Consider the following 25379-nt stretch of genomic DNA (forward strand, 5'->3'; position numbering starts at 1 on the left):
CCATCAATATTCGCGAGGCCGCTGCGATATTCACGATGTCCATGCAATAATACCCAGGGGCATGTTAGCTGTTGTGGCATCATCATGAATATCTGTGTGATTAATCAATTTTGTACATATAACTTGTGTCACTAATACCCCCATCTCTCAAACATGGGGTCAGAGTATCTACACCCTGAGTATCTTTGACACAAATTTCAACATCCAGGGAACCGTTCCTGATTGATAAAATGGAGGCAGCAACTTTCTGTTCAGGTTGCGTCCAGCCAATCAGAGCATTCCCATTGGTGCACACATTCATGATTTAACGCAAAATAGTCACAATTTAACCGGGATCACCGCAAAACTGTCAAGAAATAGCCGCTGCCAGAGATATCACTATATTGTTTGGATTTAATTTCACAAAAACTAGTGAACGAAGTTGCAAAAAATAACAAAAAGCACAATCTGCGTAACAACATTTACCTTTCTGCGAAATTTGGAGTAATTCAAAGTATTTCTCAGTCCCCACGGCATTGATCACCCCCAAACTTTCCATGACACACAGAACTTACTTTGACACTTTTTATGGAAAATTTCATGAACATAGGTCAAACACCACCAAAGTTATAGGCTGGTTAAAAAAAATCTTTTCATATGGAAACTAGGTCCTAACTATAACTACCTACTGTTGACCACCAGTAGGTAATATATAAATATGTTACCTACTGGCAACAGCCAGTAGGTAGTTATAGTTAGGACCAAAGTTTCCATAGGAAGAGCATTTTTTGTTTTGCCAATAACTTTGGCGCCGCTTGACAAATCTCCACAAAACTTTCAAAAAATATCCCCTTGGTGGTTCAGCTGCTGTGTTGAAAGTTTTGGGATTATCTATCTAGCAGAGGACGGGAAAAAAGGGTGCCCCCATGTTATGTCTCTGGGGTTTTCCTTTCATTTATTTGAGCACGACTATAGCTCGAACCACTGAATGGAATTACACCAATTTGGGTAGAAAGCTATATATTGGTCTAGAAAGTGTGCTTTTTAAAATTTGGTCTACATCCATTCAGTAGTTTCAGAGATATGTAACCAGGCAGTGTTGGAAGCCATCTTGGGTAAAACAAAAGAAAAGAGGGCAGGGTTCAAACACCCTGATCCCCTAGGCTAGAGTGGGTGTATGAGTGGTTGTATGGGTCTCCATCCTCTTTTACCTCTCAAGTGCGCCATCCCTTTCTTTCTACTATATGTCCATTGTCTGACCCTGCTTGCGAGCAGGTCAACTGTAAAAAACATTTGGTCTCCAACCATACCTTTCAACTTCAAAAGCTTAACACTGCTTTCTCCCAAATACAGAAACATCTGGTGCCCACCCTTCCCCAAGTAGCTGGTAGGCAGAGACCTACAACGTAACTGAAAACTATTTAATTGAAATTGCAAGTAAATTTTCTTCCTAAGTTGGGGGTAAAGACGTATACTTAAGAGTACAGTCTCCTCTGCCCCACCAAGCATTCAACAGTTACCACTCACTCGTCATTCTTTCCCATTGGTTGTCATTCAGGTGCCTTCATTCAGTTATGTTGGGACAGCCACACACAGTGATGTTTGCCTATATCATACTATGTTTTCCACCATCATGAGGGGTCACCTCTTGGCTCAAATGGAGAGGGGTTCCCAGCTAATCTTCCTCAGACTCTTGATTCTACTGGGATATAACCGGGCTGCTCTGCAGCATTACCTTTTTGGTATGTCTATAGTTCTCCATATCTGCCAGTTGTTGCCACGTGCTCTGGGTCTGCCATTATGTTCTATCCATTGCCTGACCCCATCTGGTGCACCTAGAAGTGTAAGATTTTGTCAATGACCACACATAATTTAGCTGGGTACAGGAGTGCATTTTGCAGACCCAGCTGTCTCAGTTTAGTTTTCACCTCTAGAAAGGAGGTACTCTTTTTTTGAACCACCAGCCTGAAGTCAGGGAAGAGATGGACTTAGTTAACTTTGACTGCCCAGGAGCTATGCGCCCGCACAACCTGGAGAATGCAAACATGGTCTGGGTGAGGACCTAGGAGTAAAAGGGCACCCCGGAGCCCGATGGGCTTTTTCAGTAGTAAAGAAGCCTGAGGGTGTTCCGTCATAGACGTATGAGCCATTGTTAAAAAAAAATTAGTCAGTGTTTTGTCATTCAATTTTCTGGGGTAATCCTGCTATCCAGATGTTGTTGTGGTGTGAGCTACTCTCAGTATTCTCCACTCGCATGAAGAGATGACTTGCAATTTCAAGTCTGCCACCTCAGGATTTACCATTGCAACAGTTTTTTGGGTATCTTATAAAACGTGAGGCTAGTTTCCTAATGCACATTCTGAGGAGTCCAACATGAATTTTGCCATCTATTTTGGCCGCCAACATTCTTTTAATCTTTTAGTTAGTCCCTAGGATTTCCCAAACTGGTCTACTTGACTCCCTAATGTGGCTCCCAGTGATTTTCAGAGGAATAATCTTGGTCAGAGTTTCTCGATGGTGACAGAGGCGATCCCCTTATGGATGAGACCTATTCTGCACTGGGTTTTACCATCCTAAAGTCTGTGGGTAATATCAAATATGTGGGTTCTTTCAAATATTAGTCACTTCTTCTATATCAAGAGGCCCTCCTTATGGGTTCTGGTTTTTGTTCATCACATTGCTACCAGAGGAAATTCTCCCCCATCTGGTCGATATCCCCGGTCTCTTCATTTGGGCCGTATGGGCTCCAGGCCAATTGCGGATGCAATCTGGGTTGCCCATGCTGGGCGTCCTTCACCTGGGAAGGGGTCACACAGGAAGTTCAAGCTCATCAATCCCTCAATTTCCACTAGCTCTGGATAGTTAAAGAGGGATGAAACAGTATGTATGCCAGCTGAGGCCTGCATTCCACCCCACCAATGCTCTCCCAGAGTTGTCTGAAACAATTGGTTCCTTTTTAATGTGTGGGATTCCTCCCTGGCGTCTCTTACTGCAGGTGCGTAATCAGTTCAGGTTACTTGAGACCACCAGGCACATCCATCCTTAGTGCCTCTCTATTTCCAATGTTGTGCTGGGGCCATGGCAATTATCTACATCATAATTCACTAGTGCAGGGGCCGATTAGGCCTCCACAGGAGCTGTTTGCCTCAATCGTTTTGACCACCACATCTTTCTCACCAGGCGTCAGGTCTATTCTCTCCAAGTCACCTGCCTCTAATACTCTGTATACAGTCTTTAGTGCTCAGCCCAGTAAACAAGGAGAGGCCAGGAGTGAGCAGGGGTCAGCAGATGCATGCCCAGACAGGCTTGCCTGCCTGCTTCACCTTCTCCCCAATTTCTTCTAAAGCCATGACTAGGGCCCTTCTCTTCAGGTCACCATCTTGAGGCCCACTGCAGGCAGCATTGGTTACTACAGAGAATGTAAGTGTGCTGAGGGGTGCAATACTGTAATCTCTCAACAGGGTGAGAAGAGCTAGCAGTCCCAATGTGTTTAAAAACCACTGTAAACTAAACTTTAATCTGCGGTGGTTTTTAAATATAGATGGACTGCTCCCTCTTCAGACACTGTTTAGAAACCACTGCAAGCAGCGCATTCCCCTCAGTGCACTTACATACTCTGCAGTAATCGCTACAGAGTATGTAAGGGCACTGAGGGATATGTACTGCAGTGCATTTGGTATTTTACTGCGCTATCTCTTAGCTCAAAATGCATCCTTGCATTGATTTTTGGAAGCGACGGTGCATTTAGCGCAAAGAAAATAGCACAAAATGCGGATTTTTCCCTATTGTGGAATTCTGTGGAAAGTTGTGGAATTTTAATGGAATTTCACTGAATCAAGCTCTGTCAATTCTTCCCACCCCTAGTGAAGACCTTTCTCAGGCAACAACCACAATCCTTGTCAGGGTGAACCACAAGAGTCACTAAATTAAACTGTGTTTAACCCTCTGGTAGTTTGGCACAAAAGCAGTCAGGCTTAACTTAGAGGCACTGTGTTAAGTATTTATGCATCACATAACCAGTAATCAAGTGAAAACACAAGGCAAGAAAATCCCACACCAATTTAGACAAATCAAGATTTTTTACAAAATAATACGACAGCAAAACAAATTAAATCCTATCAGTAGAACAGAAGTTGGTGTTGTCTCGAGCTCTGACCCTGTAATACACGCTCGATAAAATCTTGGTCCAGTTAGGCTTTTTCGTAAAAACCTTTAGCTCAACCCTTGGTAGCTATGGATTCGGGCAGCCGGGCTCAAACAAAGGAACAAGTGCAAAGCATTTAGAAACACCAAGACAACAAAATAAGAAACTTACACAATTACACAACATGAACGAAATTTAACACCGATTTATAAATATAGATCTCATTGTTATGAAGTTTTGCAGACCAAAACAAGCAAAACCGACCAGAGAGTTCCAGAGATATAGATTTTTAAGTAAAAGGAAAATCACAGCAAAATTCCAACAAGCATTGGTAACTGTATAAAGTTTAGCTACTCTGCCACGCTTGGGGTCACCATCATTAACAGGGGCAAGGTCAAGGGGGCCAGTAAGAAGTTATAGGGCAGTTACCTTATCACCAAAGCAGTCTCAAATAGTTCCAGGCTCAATGGGCGATCCTCCATAGACTTTAATTGAGTAGTCCTGATGTAAGGCATACAGGATGCTTAAAAATTCTGTAAGACAATGAGACTGCTGTGCGGTCAATTGGGTCTTTCTGGGGCTGCTCCTCTGTCCACAGTCTAGGAAGGGAGGATTTTGCCACAGGGGTTGAAGCCCTTCAAAGCTCATTTTGGTACAGCAAAAGACCACTGGTCTTCGGTCAAAGAGAAACCTGTTGTTCCCTTTAATGGAGGCTGATGTCCGTCTTAGGTGACAAAACTGCACTTGAACAACTCTTCCAGGTCCATCAGACTCCAGTGCAACCTTTGAGGGTTGGACATAGCCTCCCCGGATGCACTTCAGTTGTCAGTGGCTATCAGAAGATTGTGGCTACTGACTAGCCGGGATGGGCTTCCTTAGCATTTAAGCCCTGGTCCTGTAACAAGAAGTCAGTCAATTGACTCTTTGAGTTCAGTTTTTCTGCCTGAGGTTCAGGAGTGACTTTTATATAAACCAGCCACCACAGGCACAGGCCTCTCTTTGTTAGCCAAGTATCAGCAGCTGCAGTCCAGTGGTATGTCCCGCCTCTCTTGCCAGGTCCACAAACAACAGGGCAGTCTTTCTTGGGGCCTCTCTCCTGTCCAGATGTGATCTGACATCTGGGTGCCAGGAGTGCCATATTTATGCCCAGAAAAAAATGCCATTAGGTATGCAACACTCGCCATTGGGGATGCTAGTAGGGGCCACCAGGACCCTGCTCTCATGATGAAGACTTCCTGCAATGTGTGACATCTAGCTACACCAGAGTTCACCATTTGGCCCACTTCCAAGATGGCACAACCCATTTATTGGTGTGTGTGGAGCGTGGTATCCCACCCTAAAGGTGATAATTCCTGAGGGCTACATGCCCAGAGAAAAATTGGTTTGGCAAATGGTCTCCCCACACTGTTCTTGATGCCAACCCATCTACCAAAACAAAGGTGCAGCCCCTCTTGGGTTTATCCACCATTTGCCCTTCAAAGGCGGCTTCTCCTTCGAAGTTTGCCTTTTGGGCTCACACCTTGTGTGGCTACCTGCCAGGGACAAGTAACACCTCTTCCAGTGGCATGACTCAATTGTTCTTGCTCCTGGGAGTCATTCACACTTCTCCCCAGGGGGGCAGAAGTCTGTCATGTGGCCAGCATCTGCAAATGACAACTGAGAAACTTGAGCAACAGAGTGGCAACTTGCTAAAAATCGCATTTCTTAAAAAGTTACATTAAATTGTTGTCAACAAGGGAGGTTTGGGCTTTGCCATTAGTTTAACCCCTTCTCTGTGGGGCTAATTCCCCCGCTGTGCTGGGGGGTGGGGAGGCAAGCACAGCACCCCGGTGCTGATGACGAGCTCAGGTCGTCATCAGCCACGGTGCTCATGTGCTAATGACGAGCTGAGCTCGTCAAGCCACCCCCGTTCTTTAGAACGCTCAGCACAGCAGGCGAATTATCCCCGCGTGTGAGCGTTCTAACGGCCATAACGAGCTCAGCTCGTCATCAGCACACAAGCACCGTGGCTGATGACGAGCTGAGCTCGTCATCAGCATGGGAGGGGTTAAAAGGTAAAGTTGAGTTAGCAGTTTAAAACTGCTCTGCCAGTCTGCAGTAGCAGGCTGGGAGACATGTTTTCACATTGTCTCAACCATAGTGGCACAATAAATGCTGCAGCCCTGGTGGGATGCTTTATCTAACTGGTCCTGGGTGCACCTGGTACCATAGACTAAATAAGTGAAGCTACACCAACTGAGTATAAGCCAATTGTTTAAAATACTTGCAAGCATTCCTCGCATCACATTTTGTGTGTTTGATGTAACAGGCTATGTGACCCAAGGTATGCCCAGATGCAGGTCCCTTGCTGTTCTATCTGATCAAAGTTACACATAATTGATGTGGCCTAATAAGGCTGAAACCTGTCTGGGATTGCTTGTGTTCCCTTCTGGAGGGAAACTTGTGTGGCAGTTCGGAATGGAATGGTCCCGTGAGGTGCAGGATGAGAAGTTATTTGCCTATGGCAGACCTCCATATAGAGTACAACAGTGTGTGCAAAGCAATGTCTTTGGAATGCTACCATAGTGATTACCCATGGTTTAGACAGCGTTCAAGCATCGTATTTTGTGTTTTAAGTTCAACACGCCGCTCCTAGTAAGGCTAAAGAGAAAAGGAATCAGAGGAAAGTGAGGCAATCAATGGCACTTTCCTCACATTTGGGCACATATGAGAGGAATAAAGACGTCTTTTTATGAATACTTACTGTGGGCATGTGAAAACTATTCACTGCACCATCTTCTACTCTCCTGCTTTTCCCATAGTATTGAGAACCTTGAGGCTTAGGCGACATAATATGGCTATTGCTGGGAAAGCTCCAAGCATGTACTTATCAACACCTTATTGTTTGAAGCATTGTTTCTGATGCCCAGGAACTCACAAACCCAGGAATTCGAGTGTTGCATCGTCCAACATAAAGCTTTAAGAGAACTGCAGGAATTCAGCTCCAAGTTGGTACAGGGTCCCATTGTGTATGTTGATTTTGCTTGTGTCTCTTGCAATTGTTCATACCCTAGGGGCATTCATATACCCAGACAGTGAAAGAGGATGAAATCATAAAATAATATTTAAAGGAAAATAAGGGTTCCATTAGACATATTTGAGAGGGAGATGAGTGGAAGACAGCATTCAATACACTGTATGAACTCTATGAATATCTAGTCATGGCATTGGTTTGTTCAACACCCTCAGTGCTTAATTTGAGCCAGTGGTTTCCAGTGCTCCACATGAGCACTCAATTGTCAAAACACACACTTATTACAGTTTGCCACATAGTGGTGATGTTTGTCTGATTTAGAGAAGAGGCCAAAACAGGGAAATGTATTTTGCGGATCACATTTTAGAATTTCAAATAAATGGAAAGGGCATTGGCAAAGACAACTCAAAGTCACAAACTGCCTTATGCTGACCTCTTCCTAACTACATCAAGGAGATACACAAATCGAGGAATTCACCAAATTTTTGCAACATTTCATTAACGTTTTCTCAGCCATTTTTCGACCAATCATTAATTTGATTTAAAAAATGTATCTTATTCAAGTGGGGGGAAAGAACAAGGAACAGCAACATCAAAAAAAGTTTGTGGGCCGAAGGAGGAACATGGCGGCAGCAGGCTAGCTGCCGCGGTACTCCGCTGTGAGCACCTGCAGAGCGTTTTTCACTGACATTCAATGAAGAATGAGGGCGTCTTTCGTCGCATGAAAAGCTAAGGGGAAAGCTACAATCTTAATCTTTCTCCTTAATTCAGGAAAAGATCGGTTAATTTTCTCGAAGAAACGCTGTTTTACTCTTCCTAAAAGAATCGGCTCCTTGGGATTGTTGTTTGTGAAGTGGTAGCGTACAGTCCTCTTTCCCTCTCCATGTGTTGGGAGAAGGGCGTTTTTTTCATCCGACTCGGCGTTCGGCCGGTCTCCTCTGCAATCTTCGCCGTTCTGCTGCTGGCTTTGGCATAGGGCCGCCCTGGAGCTCCGCCGCAGAAAATACTTGCGGTCTCTCCGTAGGGACCGAGTGGAAGAAGCAGTGCAGGTACAGGAAGGAGCTGCAGACCTAACAGCGTCAGCCTCACCCTTCGCACCAGCAGTGGCCACATCATCGGATTTCACATCAGCAGAAGCCCAGCAATTAACGCCGACAAAGCAGGTGAAGGGGAAGCACAGAGGAGGGGGGCAAGTTGGTGGCAATTTAGCTCAGGTACCCCTAGACTTAGACTCGGGAACCAACGGAGGGAGGGGGATTCCTATCGTTTGTGTGCATTCAGAGGTACTTAATAAAGGGCACAGAGGAAAGGTTTTGGGCAAACACCACAACCGAGGGGGGAAAGTGAAAAACAGGAGGGAGGCCAGGACTACATTACTAGGTGCAGGGGGGGAGTCGAAAATCAGCCCAGAGATCAAGAGTCCGCTCACAGAAATTGCTGAAGGGGGGAAAGAATGGTTTAAGACAGCGAGTAACTCAAAACCCCCCACTAAAATATCTTCTTACCTTTCTTTTGAAGTGAAAGCCAAGCGAGCAAAAAAAACTAAGGCCGCAAAATCTGTCCTGGACTCTAGTTCTAAGATAACACCGTCGCTCCGCTCCTATTTTAAGGCTATTCTTCAAGTATTGGACTTAGCACAAAATATCTCACCCCTTGCAAGCATACCCTTTGATCAGCAAATGGAGACTGAACAATCAGGTTGTTTGGATGAGAACGCTTCTGTGATTAACAACGATAAGATGTCTTGTATTGACTCCACAAAGAGCCTTCTTTTGGCAGACGCCAACAGTGCCCCCAGTAGTGCCCCTAGTACACCCACTCATATGGCATCTACGGCAGAGGCAGAGGTAGAGGTGAACGCAGAGGTGTCTGCTGGTAAAGGCATCTGCATTGGAGGGTCCTCAACAGATTCTCTTTTGCTACCTGAAACTCCATCTGTATCAAGCAATTCTGTTGAGCTTGAAGTCCCATTAGTAATCCAAAACCAACCCCAGTGCCCAGAGGAGGGTCCCAACTTAAATCTATATTCGAACCTGAATATTTCCTCACAGGAAAATTCCAATCTACCTTTCGCTAGTGCTATGCCACCTAGACCTCTTGTTTCTGGAATGGACGCTTTCCCAGATCTCATGGTTTCATCTCTATTGCCCATGCTCTCAAACTTGTCAGCAGACATAATACGGGGGTTTGACGAGTCAGCGAAAATCCAGAAAGAAATTAGATCTTATTGTGAGTCCCTGGACAGCAAGATAGATGGACTATTTTCGAGAAGTGGAGCACGTGAGGAGACGGTTGCTGTGATCTCTCTTGAACTGGACAATGCCAAAGAAGAGATTACAAAACTAAAAGGGGAGGATACTGCCCTAGCTGATAGGCTGGAGATTTTGGAGAATAACTCTAGGCGCTCTAATATTCGTATCTTAAATGTGCCGGAAGGTAGTGAAGGCTCAAATATCAAGGCATATATTGTCCGACTCTTATAAATATCTCTCAATTTGGATCACTCAGAAGAGGAACTAGCTCTAGATATACAGCGTATACACAGGGATCCCTTTAGATTGAGTACACAGAGGTCTAAACCACGCAAGGTACTGGTAAACTTCCACACCTATTCTTTAAAAGACCAGATTCTCAACCTAGCACTTAAGCAAAAATCCCTGTCAGGAGATGGCTTTAACTTTCAAATAAGATCGGATCTATCAAGGACCACCTTAAATAGACAATGGGAATTGGGTAGGAGGATGGAGGCATTTAGAAATCTAGGCGCTACAGTGCAGCTGAGATTTCCTGCAGCCCTGAAGATTATGATGAATAATAAGATGTTTAATATCCACACAGTTCAGGCTGCAGATGACCTACTGATGACCTTTGGAGCCGCAAAGGGGGCTGAAGGCGGCTCGGGATAAAATAACGAGAGCCAGACTATATAATTTTTTTGTTGTTTCTTGTCCTTTCCCTCATCCTATGACTCCCTTCCTTCAGTAAACCAATGGTGGAGGGCGAAGACAATAAGGAAACAGGAAAAAGAAATAAGGAAATGGGAGAAGTATAGAAGCAAGGGGAAAGATAATGGAAAGATAATGTAAAGATAGGAGAAAAAGGAGAAGAAAAGAAAAAAAAAAAGGGAGTCGAAAAATTAAACACTCATACTAAGTTAATTTGCACAATTTGCACAAAGGGGTGATTGGAAAAAAAGGGGGAAAAAAAGGAAAAAAAAAGGAAAAAAAAAAATAATAATTTTTCCATGCTATTAATATGATGAAGCACTATACAGCCCTCTACACTTTAAAATTCGCTCTTGCAGGGGCTCAGTAAAAAGTTAGGGGTACCGAAAAACCGGACACGTTCCGGTTAGTTAGAACAAGGGTTCCTCAAGGGTGGTTGGAGGGGTTTCACTCGGGTGGTGGGGGGTGGGAGTAAAAATAAAAAAATCCTCATTTCCTATTTAGTTGTGGACTGTCTCTTTTTTTGCTGTTCAGTATGGACAGGCTTTATATTCTTAGGCATAGTATTTCAGTTGTCAGCTAATGACCGCATGATGGGTCGAATTAATCTCACTTGTCATGAGTACTCTTAGGATTCTCTCCTGGAATATTAATGGCTTACATACCAAACCTAGGCCTAACAGGATCATTCAATATTTACGGGACTCGGATGCCCTTGTCATAATACTCCAGGAGACACACCTGGTTGAAGTCGACCTGTTAGAAATAATAAAAAAGAACAAGTGGATAGATTTGTCTGTTTCAACTTCGCAAACAAGTACTACTAGAGGGGTCTCGATTTTCTTTAAAAAATCAATCACCACAAAAATCATTGCTGCAGTAGTTATAAATGGATTACAATTCACCATCGTAGGGTACTATGGTCCTAACCGGGATGACCCATCAGTCCTAGAGACATTATTCTCTGAATTATTGCACTTCCCAGAACCTGTCATAATGGCAGGGGATTTTAATATCGTGCTTAATCCTCTGATTGACAAGACTCCGTCTAGCCGGCAACAAACTTTCTCTAAACCCAGAGCTTTTTTACTCAAATCTATGAATCAATATGGAATTCTAGATATCTGGAGAGTAAGAGCAGATCAGAAACCAGTTTACTCATTTCATAATTTTAAGTATCACCACCAATCAAGGATTGACTTTATTCTAATTAGCAAAACTTTGCTTGACTCGGTAAATTTTTTTGCCTATTTACCGTCACATTTGTCAGATCACAGTGCTGTTTCCCTGGAACTTGCCGGTTTGATCAGATCTCCGAACAGGACATGGACGTGCGATCGCTCACTTTTTTCATCTCGACGATCTCGCATGTATTAAGGCAGAAGTACAGGAATTCTTTCGTCTCAATACTGGCTCCGCTACTCCCAGTATTGTCTGGGATGCTTTTAAATGCTTCCTACGGGGTGTTATTAAGAGCAAAACCACATTCCGAAGAAAACAATACACCCAAGAAATTGAATCTATAGAAACCAACTTGTCATTGATCCAATTTGAGCTAGAGGCTTGTAATAATGTCTCCTACTCAATTACATCGGATAAGCAGGGAAAACTACTAGAGCTTAAGGGGCAGTTGGCTTCTATCCTTAACCAGCGTATTCTCCAGAAATGGGAAGCCAGTAAGTTAGCCAATTTTGAATTCGGAGAAGGGGCTGGTAAATTACTAGCCTGGAAGTCCAGAACTGATCGGAGTCGGAACAATGTAGATTGTATTAAAACCAGGGCTGGGACTGTATCTTCAGATGCTGAAATAAGATCTGCCTTCAAGGATTTTTTCCAGAATATATATCAGGAGGACATGAATACCTCATCTGATAAAATAAAGGAATGTCTGGAAGGCATTTCTTTACCATCTCTAACCGTAGAACAAAGTTTATCTTTGGATAAGAGGATCACGGAAGAAGAGGTGATAAGGGTAATAAAAAACAGCAAGGGAGGTAAAGCGGTGGGGCCCGACGGCTTGCCGTCTGAAATATATAAACATCTAATAACTGAAATCTCTCCTCTTCTTGTAGATATATTTAATCAAATTTTGCAAGAAGCAATGTTACCTCCTACCTCCTGGAATAATTCTTCTATTACACTTATCCTGAAACCAGGCAAGGTTGCTTCCGACTGCGGTTCATACCGTCCCATTTCAATACTTAACGCGGACTATAACATCTTTACATCCCTTTTAGCCAAGAGATTGAGACAGGTGGCTCCAGAAGTTCTACACTCCAATCAGAAGGGCTTCGTGAAGGGTCGCCAGCTCTTCGAGCTGCCGTATGACCTTATAGGAGCAATCGATATGGCAACAACTTCTTTTGCACCATTGGCAATTCTCACGCTGGACACCACCAAGGCCTTCGACAGGGTCAATTGGTTGTACCTGTCGGGGGTCTTGGAAAAGTTCGGCATGGGATGCTCTTTTCGTAGAGCAGTGGATCTTATATATCATAATCCGACGGCCTCCGTTTTGGTTAATGGTGGACTATCAGAGTCATTCTCCATCACAAGGGGCACACGTCAGGGGTGCCCCTTATCCCCTCTGCTTTTCGATCTCTATATTGAGCCCTTTGCACAGAAAATCCGCCAGGCTAATAACATCAAGCCTTTTAAGTATAGAGATTGGGAAAAAAAGGTGTCACTGTATGCCGACGACGTCATGATTATGACGTCGGATATCAGCACTGCATTTCCAGCAGCTATAAACTTAGCACTCAAGTTCGGGGAAATTTCAGGGTACGAGGTGAACGCATCCAAGACGGAAACAATGGCTTGGAACAGTGATCTAACAGGTTTCAATGGCCAACTTAGCAGTAATCTCAATTATCTAGGTCTAAGAATCACCAAAGACATCAATCTGATTGCATCTACTAATTTTACAATAGTTGCGGAAAAATGCAGGAGTCTTGGATGAACCTACCTTTGACGGTTCTGGGATGTGCAAACTTGGTGAAAATGTCAACTTTACCTCAGTTAACTTTTATTTTTAACACTATACCATTATTTTTTGACACATCGTTAGTGGCGAAGATGCAAAGCAGTATTTCTTCATTCATATGGAAAAATAAATCTGTAAGAATCGCGTGGAAGAAATTAAGGCGACGTAGGGAGAAAGGTGGCTTAGCTGGTCCCGACCTTCAGATATATGCCTGGGCCTTTCAGATGACACATGCACGAATGTTGTTAAAAATTCCATCAGACCAAGGTATAGGGTTGATGTTCAAGGCATTGTTGCAGGGGGAAGAAGTCAGGCAGTCAGGTTTCCTATTCAAGTTCGGTGACCCCAAATTTTTTAAGAAGATCAAACTAAAGGTGCTTCAGGGTCTTGAAAGAATTTGGTACAATATAAGATCTGCAACTAAAATAGGATACTATTCAAATAGATCTCCAATATGGGATTTACCCGTACCTCCTGGCTGGACAACTGATGCGCTGGTAATCCCACTAAAAGATGCTGGAATTCTAACTTGGGATGACTTATTCATGGATGGAGTCTTGCTTCCATGGGAACATCTTGCAAGAAAGACAGGTCCAGGACTGTCTAGATTAAAGTATCTGCAAATCTCAAGTTGGGCCCAAGCCCAAGTACAGCCAGATAGACTCGCTCGGCTTCACAATAGACCACTAGGTGAAGCAAACCATCTGGATGACCTTATGCTAGACAAACCAGCAGCAGCAAAGAAAGTCTCCCTATGGTATAATTTAATCTTGGAGGAGATTGACGGGGATTTTCATCTCCCCGTAAAATTATGGGGGTCCCTGATGCCATCTTCGAACTTGAACGACTTATGGTCAATATCATGTAACGTTCTGTGGGACCTGGTCAAACCAGCTTGGCTCCATAGAAACCATCTTTTCACTATCCACAGGGCCTACTATTCGCCTCAGAGGCTTTCCAAATCTTCCCCAGGGGGTTCGGTCGCATGTGCGCGGTGCGGCCTAATGGCAGCCTCTGATGCACATATGCCCCCAACTCAGGTCTTTTTGGGATCAAATCAGTAACAAACTTACATCTTCCATTGGTTCCACGGTGTCCATCGATCTTCCGTTAGTAATCTTTGGAGTAGCAGATCAGAAGCGAAGTGCAACCAAAAATCTCTTATTCTTCTCCATCCTGGTGGCCCGCAGAGAAATTTGTAAGAGATGGAAAGAGGTATCTTCCCCTTCCATACAAGACTGGCGTATTTCAATGCTACAAATATGTAAATTAGATCTAACCAGAGCTGGGAAACCAGAAAAAAGAGCTTTTTGGCACTTACTTGATTAATCTCGTTAGAGGAGTGGTTTTTTTTTTTTCTTTTTCCCCACGTCCGATGATTACGAAGCCATGATATACTTTCTCTGCTGTGCAACCTCGCCTTCTTTGAGGGGTATAAAGGTTGATTCAAGCAATAAGGAAAATGGCGATGGTTGAGCATCCGCACAATAAGTTGCTGGGGGTAGAATGTGCAGAGTGATTGACACAGCATCTGGGTTTTGGCAACTCTATTAACTGGTCGCAACCCTACCAGTACATACTGAGTTTGCGTGTCATATCCACTGCCTGTCTTTCTTTCCTCCCAGTCCAGAGATTTGACAGATCACAGCCATGGTGGAAATGAGGACCAAAAAAAAAGGAACAGCAACATCAGCTTTAAAGATAGTCTTCGCAACAGCTCTATTCAAATCCTCAGCTTTCTTTCACAGTCAAGAAGAATGCTTCTTCCTTTGTTCCAGGGACCGTGCTGATACAAAGGAATTCTCAGAAAAAAGCCTTTATTCTCTTCCCTTCTACTCAACCAGAACTGAACAAAATGACTTCTTTTATGTCAGGGAATTGGAGAATTGTTGGTAATAAAGGAAGCCTCACACATTGCCCATTGCATAATTGCCATAATCAGCGGCAGCAGCAGGGCAATTCATCCCTTTCCACTAAAATAGTCCCCAAGCATACAGGGATCCCCACTGAGTTTAAAATGAATGACATGCTGATGCTGCTTAGCTATGATTGGAAAGGTGTAATGTACACCAAGAGGGTGGAAGCATGCACAAAACAAACAGAAAAAGAACACTTCCTTTCTATGTAGACGAATGGAAAGGGAAATGCTTTTTATGTGAAAAAACAGGATCATTGACATAATATTGAGCACACAAATATCGTGACACAAATATTGAGCAAAAATATCATAGACACAAGTATTGTTTTTCTAAACTTCTAAAGAGTAATACAAAGATATTGAGTTAAAAATATAGTTTACACTAATATCGTTAAAAATTAGACAAAAATTTAGTTTTTCATATAAATATCCAGTTTAAAATAGTAAAACTTAAACATTTTAATATATAATATGATGTATATTACATACATTTAATTAACATTTCATATTAAAAATAAATATATATTTATGTAAACATCAAACATAACGTGTGTGTATGTTTATATATGCATATCTATAGCAAACTACTATTAAATATATATTTTACATTATATTTTTTGTGTTTTTTAATTTACTAATATAAAAAGCATATATATGTATATATATAAAACAATAAAAAATGAAAACAAATGAAATATTTAAAAAAGCATTTACTAAAATTAATAATTAAATAAATGACGCCTACATATATATGTACATATATATATATTAATGGCGGAGGTGTGGGGAAAAGCACAATAAAAATATAGCACCTTTAAAAATCTCTGGGTCCGCTGTCGTCTTTTGGATTCTGTGTTTCGACGACTCCTGCTGCATATATATATATATATATATATATTTTTGTTTTTTCTCCAGAGCGACCTGTTTGCACAAAGTCCGTAGCCCATAGACAGATGGCGAGTCAACGCCGAGCAGGTCTCTCGGCAATTAATCACTCCACAGCAGCTTTTCTCAAAGAAAATACTCGCGCTCAGAATGTGCCACAGTTTATTTAAGCAAAGGTTATATATATATATATTCATAGATATATTTTTTCCCACACAGATAATATAGAAAACTGAAAAATAAATAATATTACATATATTTAAACAATATAAAAATTTTGGTAAACTGTAAAAAAGTAGACATTGTATTTCCACTGCAGTCTTTGCAACAATAGGGAAAGCATTTAACTCCAAAAGGTAAAATTTACTATTCCCACTCCACTGTGTGCAACAGTAGAGAAACCATACTCGGGAGGGTTTTAATCATTAGTCCCTCTTCAATTTGTGCAACGGTAGGGAAAGTGTTGGACTCCGGAGGGATAAGATTTACTATTCCCTTTCCAGTCTGTGCAATAGTAGGCAAATGTTGACTCATGGGTGGAGTTGGGGGGGGTGATTTACTGTTCCCACTCCAGTCTGTGCAACAGTAGAGAAAGCATTGGGCACCATAGTGGTAAAATTTACTATTGCCACTCAAGTCTATTTAACAGTAGGGAAACCATTGGACTACAGAGGGGTAAAATGCACTATTCCCACTCCAGTCAATGCAACAGTAGAGAAAGTGTGGGGCTAGGGTGGGATAAGATTTACTATTCCTAGTCCAGTCACTGCAACAATAGGGAAAACATTGGACTATGGAGGGGTAAACTTTACTATTCCCACTTCAGTCTGTGCAACAGTAGATAAAGCTTTGGACACCATAGGGGTATAATGTACTATTCCCACTCCAGTTTGTGCAACAGTAGGGCAAGCGTTGGACTCCGGAGGGGTTAAATGTACTATTTCCACCCCAGCCAGAACAATAGTAGGGAAAGAGTTGTACACCAGAGGGGTACTTTTAGTATTACCACTTCATATAAATGTAAAAATAATTACAATTACATATTCAAAATATTTTCTAAATATTGCAATATTCAATTTCAAAGTAAAAAATTATTATTAATTGATCATTTAATTAAAAACACCCATTATACTCCAGCAAACACAGCAACACACAAATTATAATTAAAAAACACAATTAACATATTAAGTATTATATAAAATAATTATTATTATATGATCAATTATTAGCTAACCATTTAGGATGTAAAAACTTTCCACCCTATTTCTCTAAAAAAACAACACAAACTATAAATGTTAAATAGTTTACATAATTATTAAATATTAAATATTTAATTACAAAGCAAAAATTAATTGATAATTGATTATAACTTAATTAGATTCCCTCCCTGTACCGCTACAAACCCAACAACCTGCACCTAAGTAGTAACATAAACAAAATAATTACACAATTTACCTAATTAATTATCAATTAAATTATGAATATTAAAGTAATTAGTGATTAATTAACTTCAAACCTTATACCCCTACAAACTCAACCCACACACCTAAAATATCACTGAAATATATAAGAATTACATAATCTACATAATTAACTAACTCTTCAAAATATACAGTTTCGTATACATTGAAGTTATTAAACCTCTTTATCACATTAGGTAGCTGATTTTATAACCAGTGAGGTATTATTTTAAGAAATTTTGGGGTAAGAAGCTTGAATAGAATAAAAATATCTATAAATACCCATAGATACATTTACCTACAAAACGCCTGAGATTAGCTTGATCTGGGTACAGAAACCCTCATAGCTATCTTAAAATAATACCTCACTGGTTATAAAATCAGCTACCTAATGTGATAAAGAGGTTTAATAACTTCAATGTATATACATGGAAAAGAAACTGTATTTTGATACATAACAGCCAGTGATCTTAGCAAACTGCCTTAGAACCTTCAGAAATGTAGCCGATAGATTGTAAATGTAGTGCACAAACAACTGTAAATATATATCTGTAACACAGTTATCAACACATTTTATTCTTTTTTAGAAAAGTCGAGTGGTTCTCCAGAAGAAGGCGTGAATACGCCGAAACGCGCGTAGAGACAGATCGTTAACACCACTTGTTTGATTTGCTGTATTGTTAAAAATCTTTTTTTTTTAAATTGTGTATATAAATCGACAAGATTGTCATTTGGAATATGATCACTTGGATAAATATTTTTTAATACAATCTTTTTTATTATGTTTGTACTGTGATTGAATAATTTCTATATTTTTAATAAATGAACTATGAATATCACTTTGATGTCTACTGTTAATATATGTATTTAAAGTGCACTACATGAGGGTTATTTGTGTTAGGCTACAAGTATTTTTGTCACTATAGCACTTGTTATCCATATAGGACCTATTAGTTGCCTAGGATATGTTATTTTTATAACAGTTCCCTTGCCTCTCAATTTGTTAGACAGAAAAGTGCACAATATTATTTAGGCAGGTCCTGTACGAGGAGGGGTGAGCAAGAGAGGAGTTGTTGCATGTCACAGAGAAGTCACATGTCAGAAATCATCTATGTATTTCATGTGGTGCTTAGAAAGGTTTATTCTACTTACTCAATCTAAGACTCTCGGGTCAGGAACGCTAGTGATTGCAATGCAAACCGTAAGTAGTAAAGATATTTTTATTTAGTCCCCTGGAAAAATTCAGTTAGTGAATTGGGTAAACTAGGAAGATACCAGGAGAGGAACAGCCATAACGGAGAGGGAAAAGAAAAAGAATGAAACCCTGAAGTGGACTAGCTGCAGAGTTGCCTTAAAAGGCAGCTTCAAACTCTCAGTCAGGTGATTGCTTTTTTGGAGTTGAAGAGATAATGATCAGCAGCCAGGAGCCTAGGAGCATGAAAGGAGCTAGGTAAGAGGCTCTACCAATCCACAGCATGAGCTTCGTTCGCCATTTTATGAGACCCAGACACTGCCAGACCCTACAAAAGTCCTGCAATTCTCGTATGCACAGGTGGTTGAGACAGTGGTAGCACCGAAAGAAAGGAAAAATAAAATGATAATAATGTGATGTAATTATCATTTTATTTGTTCCTACTGTGGCAGCAAGGGGGAAGGCGGGTGAGGCGTCTCTGCTCACAGAACAGGGCAGGGGAAGAGTGGTGGGCACAATGAAGTGTGCATGATGCTTTGGCCGGCCATTTTGGGCTGGTCAAACAGTCATGCGCACTTACCATGTCCTCCAATCAGCCTGCATTACAGCCTGGGTGGGGACGATGACCAGGCCCCAGGGCCCAAGTCCCCGTTTGAGCACTGAATTGTGGAGCTCATACCGATCACAAAGCAGCATTGCAGTGTTGTGATTGGCTCGGGGGAGCCTGGCAGCTCCCTGTTCGGCTGACGGAGAATAGACGACTTGGGACAGAGCAGCGAAGAGGTAAGTATGTTATTCATTTTGGGGAGCTGCAGCGCCATTGTTTTGCCACGCACCAGGAGCACAGAAGGAACAGCGGGGGACTCGAAGTCCCAGGAGGCCAGAGGCACCATCTACAAATCGCCCTCACCTGAGCCTGCAGGGGGAATAAAAGCACCTCACCGCTCCCGCTTTGCGGGAGCCCCAGCACCATTGTTTTGCCATGCACCAGGAGCACAGAAGGAACAGCGGGTGACTCGAAGTCCCAGAGGCAGCATCTACAAATCACCCTCTCCTGAGCCAGCAGGGGGAATAAAAGCACCTCGCTGCTCCCGCTTCGCAGGAGCCGCAGCGCCATTGTTTTGCCACGCACCAGGAGCACAGAAGGAACAGTGGGGGACTCGAAGTCCCAGGAGGCCAGAGGCAGCATCTACAAATTGCCCTCACCTGAGCCTGCAGGGGGAATAAAAGCACTTCGCCGCTCCCCCTTCAGGGAACGCGCACGGGCACGTGCCGGGCGAAGCCTAGGCCAAGGACGGGCCCATTGAGCCCGTTGGAGCCTGGTGGAGGCTGGGCTGGGCTTTGATTAAAGATTGGTGGCCTTATTACCTCTTCCCTACAACCTTTATTGGACAGACTACTATCGATCGAGGAGAGGTTGGAGAAAGTAGGACATCTGACCATAACCAACCAAGACGGCACCACAAGGAATTCCCTAGTGAAAGGCCAGAACAATGAATGGCAATAAAGACATGGACAATAGTAATAAGACCTCCGCCATCCATGTCCAGAATTGAAGGAAGTAATCATATCTGGGAACCAGGAAGCAAGCCACTTCGTTGACAATGGAAGGGCCTCATTGGACAATCTAGATCCCCCCCGGGGAGGGAGTGATCGACTCCAATGATTTGAGAGAACACAATTACACAGGGGGGCACAGGAGAACTTCCCAACGAAGAGAATATACCGATGCATATTGACTTGCCCCCTGAGACAGTACCTTATGTCGTGGTTTTAGAAGGGGTTCCGGGTCTACCTGATGGTAGTGTTGAATCGTACACCCAATTAAAGAACAAAACCATCCATTGGTTGAACTCCAATAGACCCCATCCCTTAAATGTCCATAGCCAAATCCTCTTAGTTCGGAGAGTAAGTTGGGTAGGTAGGAGGAAGAAAGACATATCAGGCAATTGCATAGAAGTTAACCTTAGCGATAGACGGGCAGTCCGCCATATTTGTGAGGGGTTAAGCCAAAACTCAAGAACTTCCATACAGCCACTGGACCTTACCTATTTTTACACCGACACGCCAATTGTGGAGTTGTTTGCACAGCGGGAAAGGACACGAGAGGGGCGACCTCTACTAGGAATTCCTAGCTATAGAGATGGCCCGGATGGCTTTGGATTTGTTTCGAGTGTCCACCTAAGAAACAGATATAGTGCCTTGGGCATGGTTGACTGACTAGCGCCAAACTGTATATCCTATCAGACTTGCCCCGACCAGTCGGGCGATTCCACTGTGTCTATGGGTGCTGAGTTCTTAGGACAACTGTTAGAACGAAGGGCCATATGGGGCCATAGAGAAACAAAGGGAAATAGTGTATCTGGGATATGTGAGGTCATGGGTAATATGGTTGCCGACTCCAAACCTAATAGTGTAAGATCTGGCGAGGAGGGCCCGTATTCTCAATCCCCCACGCCTTCTGATAACAACCTAGGATTGTTTGCAAACTTAGGGGGGCAATAACTGGAACTAATCCTTGAGGGAGAGTTGGAAGCAAGCCCAAAGGGCCTTAAGTTCATGTCATGGAACATAGCTGGATTACTGGGCAAATTAGACCAGCCGGATTGGGGTTATTTTGTGGATGCCCACAAGATCTGCCTTTTCCTGGAAACCTGGGCTCTAAATTCCCTTCATAGAGCAGGTTTCGCAACTTTTAGTGAGCCAGCAGTAAAAGGCGTAAGAGGCAGACCATCAGGGGGCTTATGTATCTGGGTGGGTACACACCTAGGGTACACTAGGCAGCGAATAGAAACCAACACACCGGACATCCTATATATTCTTATCTCCAATGCAGGTCAATTAGATCTGGCAATTATTAATGTATACTCCAGGCCAGCTAAACACGGGCATACATCTCCCACCCTGGACCATTTGGCAGCCCTACTTGCTTCACTCCCGGGGAAAGTTCCTCTAATTATAGGTGGCGATTTTAATTGCCATTTTGAACCCCTTAATGGGTTGTCGCTACCGATCACCTCCTAGGAAGATACTACACTATCAATCCCCTTGGCAAACACCTATCCAATAAAGGGATGTACTCCAGTGGTACTCCATTTGACCTCCTTAACACTTACTCACTGAGGGCTTTCAACGGACGCTTCCCAGATGACAATCCTGGGCACTATACATTTAACAAAGTTGCCCAGGAATCCATAATTGATTATATTTTAGTAAGTACCGAAATTTGGCACAAAGTTTCTAAGTTCTGTGTCTTTTTACGAGTGGAAAGTGACCATAATCCTCTGGTTCTGACATTAGAAGCAAAAGTATTATAACCGGGGCAGGCCACAGTAAAAGACCACTCTGATAACCTAATAGTGGTAGATGGAGGCCGGCGTATCTGATGGGGTATACTAACACGATCCCCAGACATGATAATGGACATGTATTCTTCTGTTCTTCCTATGCTGGAAAGGCAAGCCTTCTGACACGAACTGGATCCTGTGAGGTAGATGATGTAGAGATGGTAAAAGTACACCAGGAATTGGTTGCAACCCTGGCACCTTTTCTTTATATTAACAAACCTACTGAGAATCACCGCTCAAGAGGAAAGAACCTCTGGTTCACCCCGGCATGTAGGGATGCAAAAAGAGCACTCCTGATATGTCTAAAAAAGGGTGACAGTTTATGTATCAGGGATAGTAGGTCTTTTTTTAAGAAAACAATTTTACATGCGAAAACAGAGTGGGAAACAGAAAGATGGCAGGCAATAAAAAGCGCTTTAGATGACAAAGACACACAGGCCTTTTGGAACTTAGTCCATACTGGACAAGCCAAGGGCAAAACCACCATCGAGCCCAATATTAGTGAGGAAGCCTGGCGTATTCATTTTAAGGAATTGTACTCAATCCCAAAAGAAGATCAAATCATGAACGGGAGCATATCCACTGCCCATACTTTACCTCCTCCCGGGGATTCGCCGACCTGCACCCTGACAGAGGTGCTCGCTGCATTGCAAAGGTATCACTTAACAAGGCCCCAGGGTTAGATAGAATCCCTGGGGACTTGTACAGAAGCGAACAAGTAGTGTGGGCCCCATATTTACAATCGCTTTTCAATGCAATCCTCAATGGGCTGCCGCCGCCCGCAACATGGCCTGGGGCAGAGATTATTCCCATTTATAAAAAGGGATCTCCAACTGACCCTATAAATTATAGGTCTATCAGCCTCATTGATGTGTCCCAAAAAATATATGCTAGAATGCTGTTGGGCATTCTCCATGAATGGATGGAGGACCAGGATATTTTAACCCCCCTCCAAGCTGGCTTTAGAAGTAAAACTTCGACTATAGACCAGTTGTTCAGGCTACAACTGATATACTGGAAGTACATAGTTTTGGAGGGTAGAAGTTCGTACCTCACGATCTAAAGTCCACATTTGACATGTTGGATAGCGATCAGTTGTGGGGCATCTTATTAGATATGGGGGCCCCATCGTATTTATGTCACCAGTTTAGGCGCCTCCATGAGGGAATATTTGCCAGGGTGAGGTTTGGCAAAAATGGGAATTTGACAACTCCCTTTCCCGTTGAGAAGGGGGTGAGACAGGGATGTGTTCTTGCTCCAACCCTTTTCTCCCTCTTTCTCAACGGGTTAATCGAAGACCTTCTCGCTGTTAAGGATATTGACCCACCTAAATTGGCGAATCGCAAAATCCCTGCACTGATGTTTCCACACGACACTCTGCTCCTCTCAAAATCTCCTATGGGGATGCAGCGTGTCCTAGACGAACTTAGTCAATTCTGCAAGAGGAGGAATTTGGTGATTAATATCAAAAAGACCAAATATATGGTCTTTAACGTGAATACCACCAACTGCCCACATCCTAAAATGGATGGTAGAACCCTAGAGAGGATTTCCATCTTTGATTATTTAGGACTTACCCTTAAGGATAAAATGGGGTGGGGCTCCCAAGTCAACAAGGCTAACTTAAAACTAATCTGTAGAAATCCACGGGAGGCTAGGTTGTTGATAGAAGTGGCTTTATTCGGATTAGCAGTGCAAGAACAAACAACTGATCATGTCGTGGTCTAAGCCAGAGTGACTAAACAGTAGAACGCACTCTGTGAGCACAACAGGATTCTATGAATCCATGGTGATAGAACATAGAGGATAAACACAGGTAAGAAAGCTATTTATAACAAGAGGTAATACACAGAATACTACATCACCTCCTTTTCTCAAAAGAACAAAATTATAATAAAATAAAAAAATAAAAAAAAACAAATCGAAACAGAAAATTACTCTCTAAACTTCAATGGTCTATTAACTACACGAGAACTCTTCCTGACACCGAAATCAGTGACAGGAGCTTTTGTGGGAAAGGAACCAGTGGAAATATTAGGAACATCGGAGGTAGAGGAGGCTTTTGTGACAACAGACGAGCTACCAACCACTTTGGCAATTCTGTTGAGATTCCACCAGAAACCACCCTCAACTTGTACAGCATTTCCCACAATCTTAACAACTTTCACAGGAGGCCCAAACTTGCTTTCCCCTTTGCTGACATGGACAGATTTCTTAATCCTCACACAGTCTCCAATATCCAAAACACTCTCTTTTGCACCCCTTCTTATATCAAAGTTTTCTTTTTGCTTGGACTGGGCATGTAGAACATTACTCTTTACAATGGACATGAGACTTGAAACATCAGAACAAGACTTCATCCACTTGGACATCCACCCAGGACAAAACGAAGAGTTAGGTTTTCGACCTCTCATTAACTCAAACGGAGAGATCTTAGTGGAGGAGTGAGGTGTGGTCCTATAGAACCAAATCATGCTCTTCAAAGCTTTGCTGACCTCAACATTGTTACTCCTAGCCCACTTCACACAGTCGCCAATAACTCTGTTCATCCTCTCGACAAGACCATTCCCTTGAGGATGATAAAGTGAACTCTTGATGTGTTTAACACCTGAATTGGACAAAAATTCAACAAACTCATGACTCACAAATTGCTTCCCATTGTCGGAAACTAGTACTTCAGGAAAACCTTCCCTAGTCCAAACCTCACACAAGAATTCAATTACACTCTTAGTATCAGAATCTCTTGTTAACTTATATTCTGGCCACTTGGAAGCATAGTCAACCAAGACTAAAATGAACCTGGAGGACCCACTCAACACAGCATAAGGTCCCATAATATCAATGCCTAGTTTAGCCCAAGGACGATCGGGGCACTCAACCGGCATAAGAGGAGGAACCCAAGTTTTGAGACTCTTATCTGAAGACTTGCAAATACAACAGTCTGCAACAAACAGATCGATATCAGAATCCATCGCGGGCCACCAGAACACTTCACGAATTCTACGTTTAGTAAGTGAACAACCCAGATGACCCTCATGACCCTTCATAATGATGTCATTTCTAAACGCAAAAGGAGGAATAATCTTATCATTGCGAAGCAAAATGCCATCTTCAATGGAGATCTCATGGCCAACCTTAGAATAGGGTTGAAGGGAGGAAGGCAAGACCTTCTCACGCGGCCAACCCAACTTAACAAAATTACAAACATCTTGCAGAACACTATCTTGTTCAAAAGCCTTTCTCCACTCCGCTTCAGAACAAACTTGTAGTTGAGGGATGTCTGCACAGGCAACAAAACAATCATCACAGTCTTCATCAATGAGACTAGAAAAGGAAATGTCAACATCATCATCGCACACAGGAGGAGCAAACCGAGACAAAAAATCTGCTCTCACATTTTTCCCACCAGCAATATACTCAACATCAAAATGAAACTGCAAAAGTCTGGTCACCATCCTCAAAATCCTAGGTGTGCAACATTTAGTAATACCACCACCCAAGATGCTAACCAAA

This window comes from Lissotriton helveticus, chromosome 6, assembly GCF_964261635.1.
Source record: "Lissotriton helveticus chromosome 6, aLisHel1.1, whole genome shotgun sequence".
Taxonomy (NCBI): domain Eukaryota; kingdom Metazoa; phylum Chordata; class Amphibia; order Caudata; family Salamandridae; genus Lissotriton; species Lissotriton helveticus.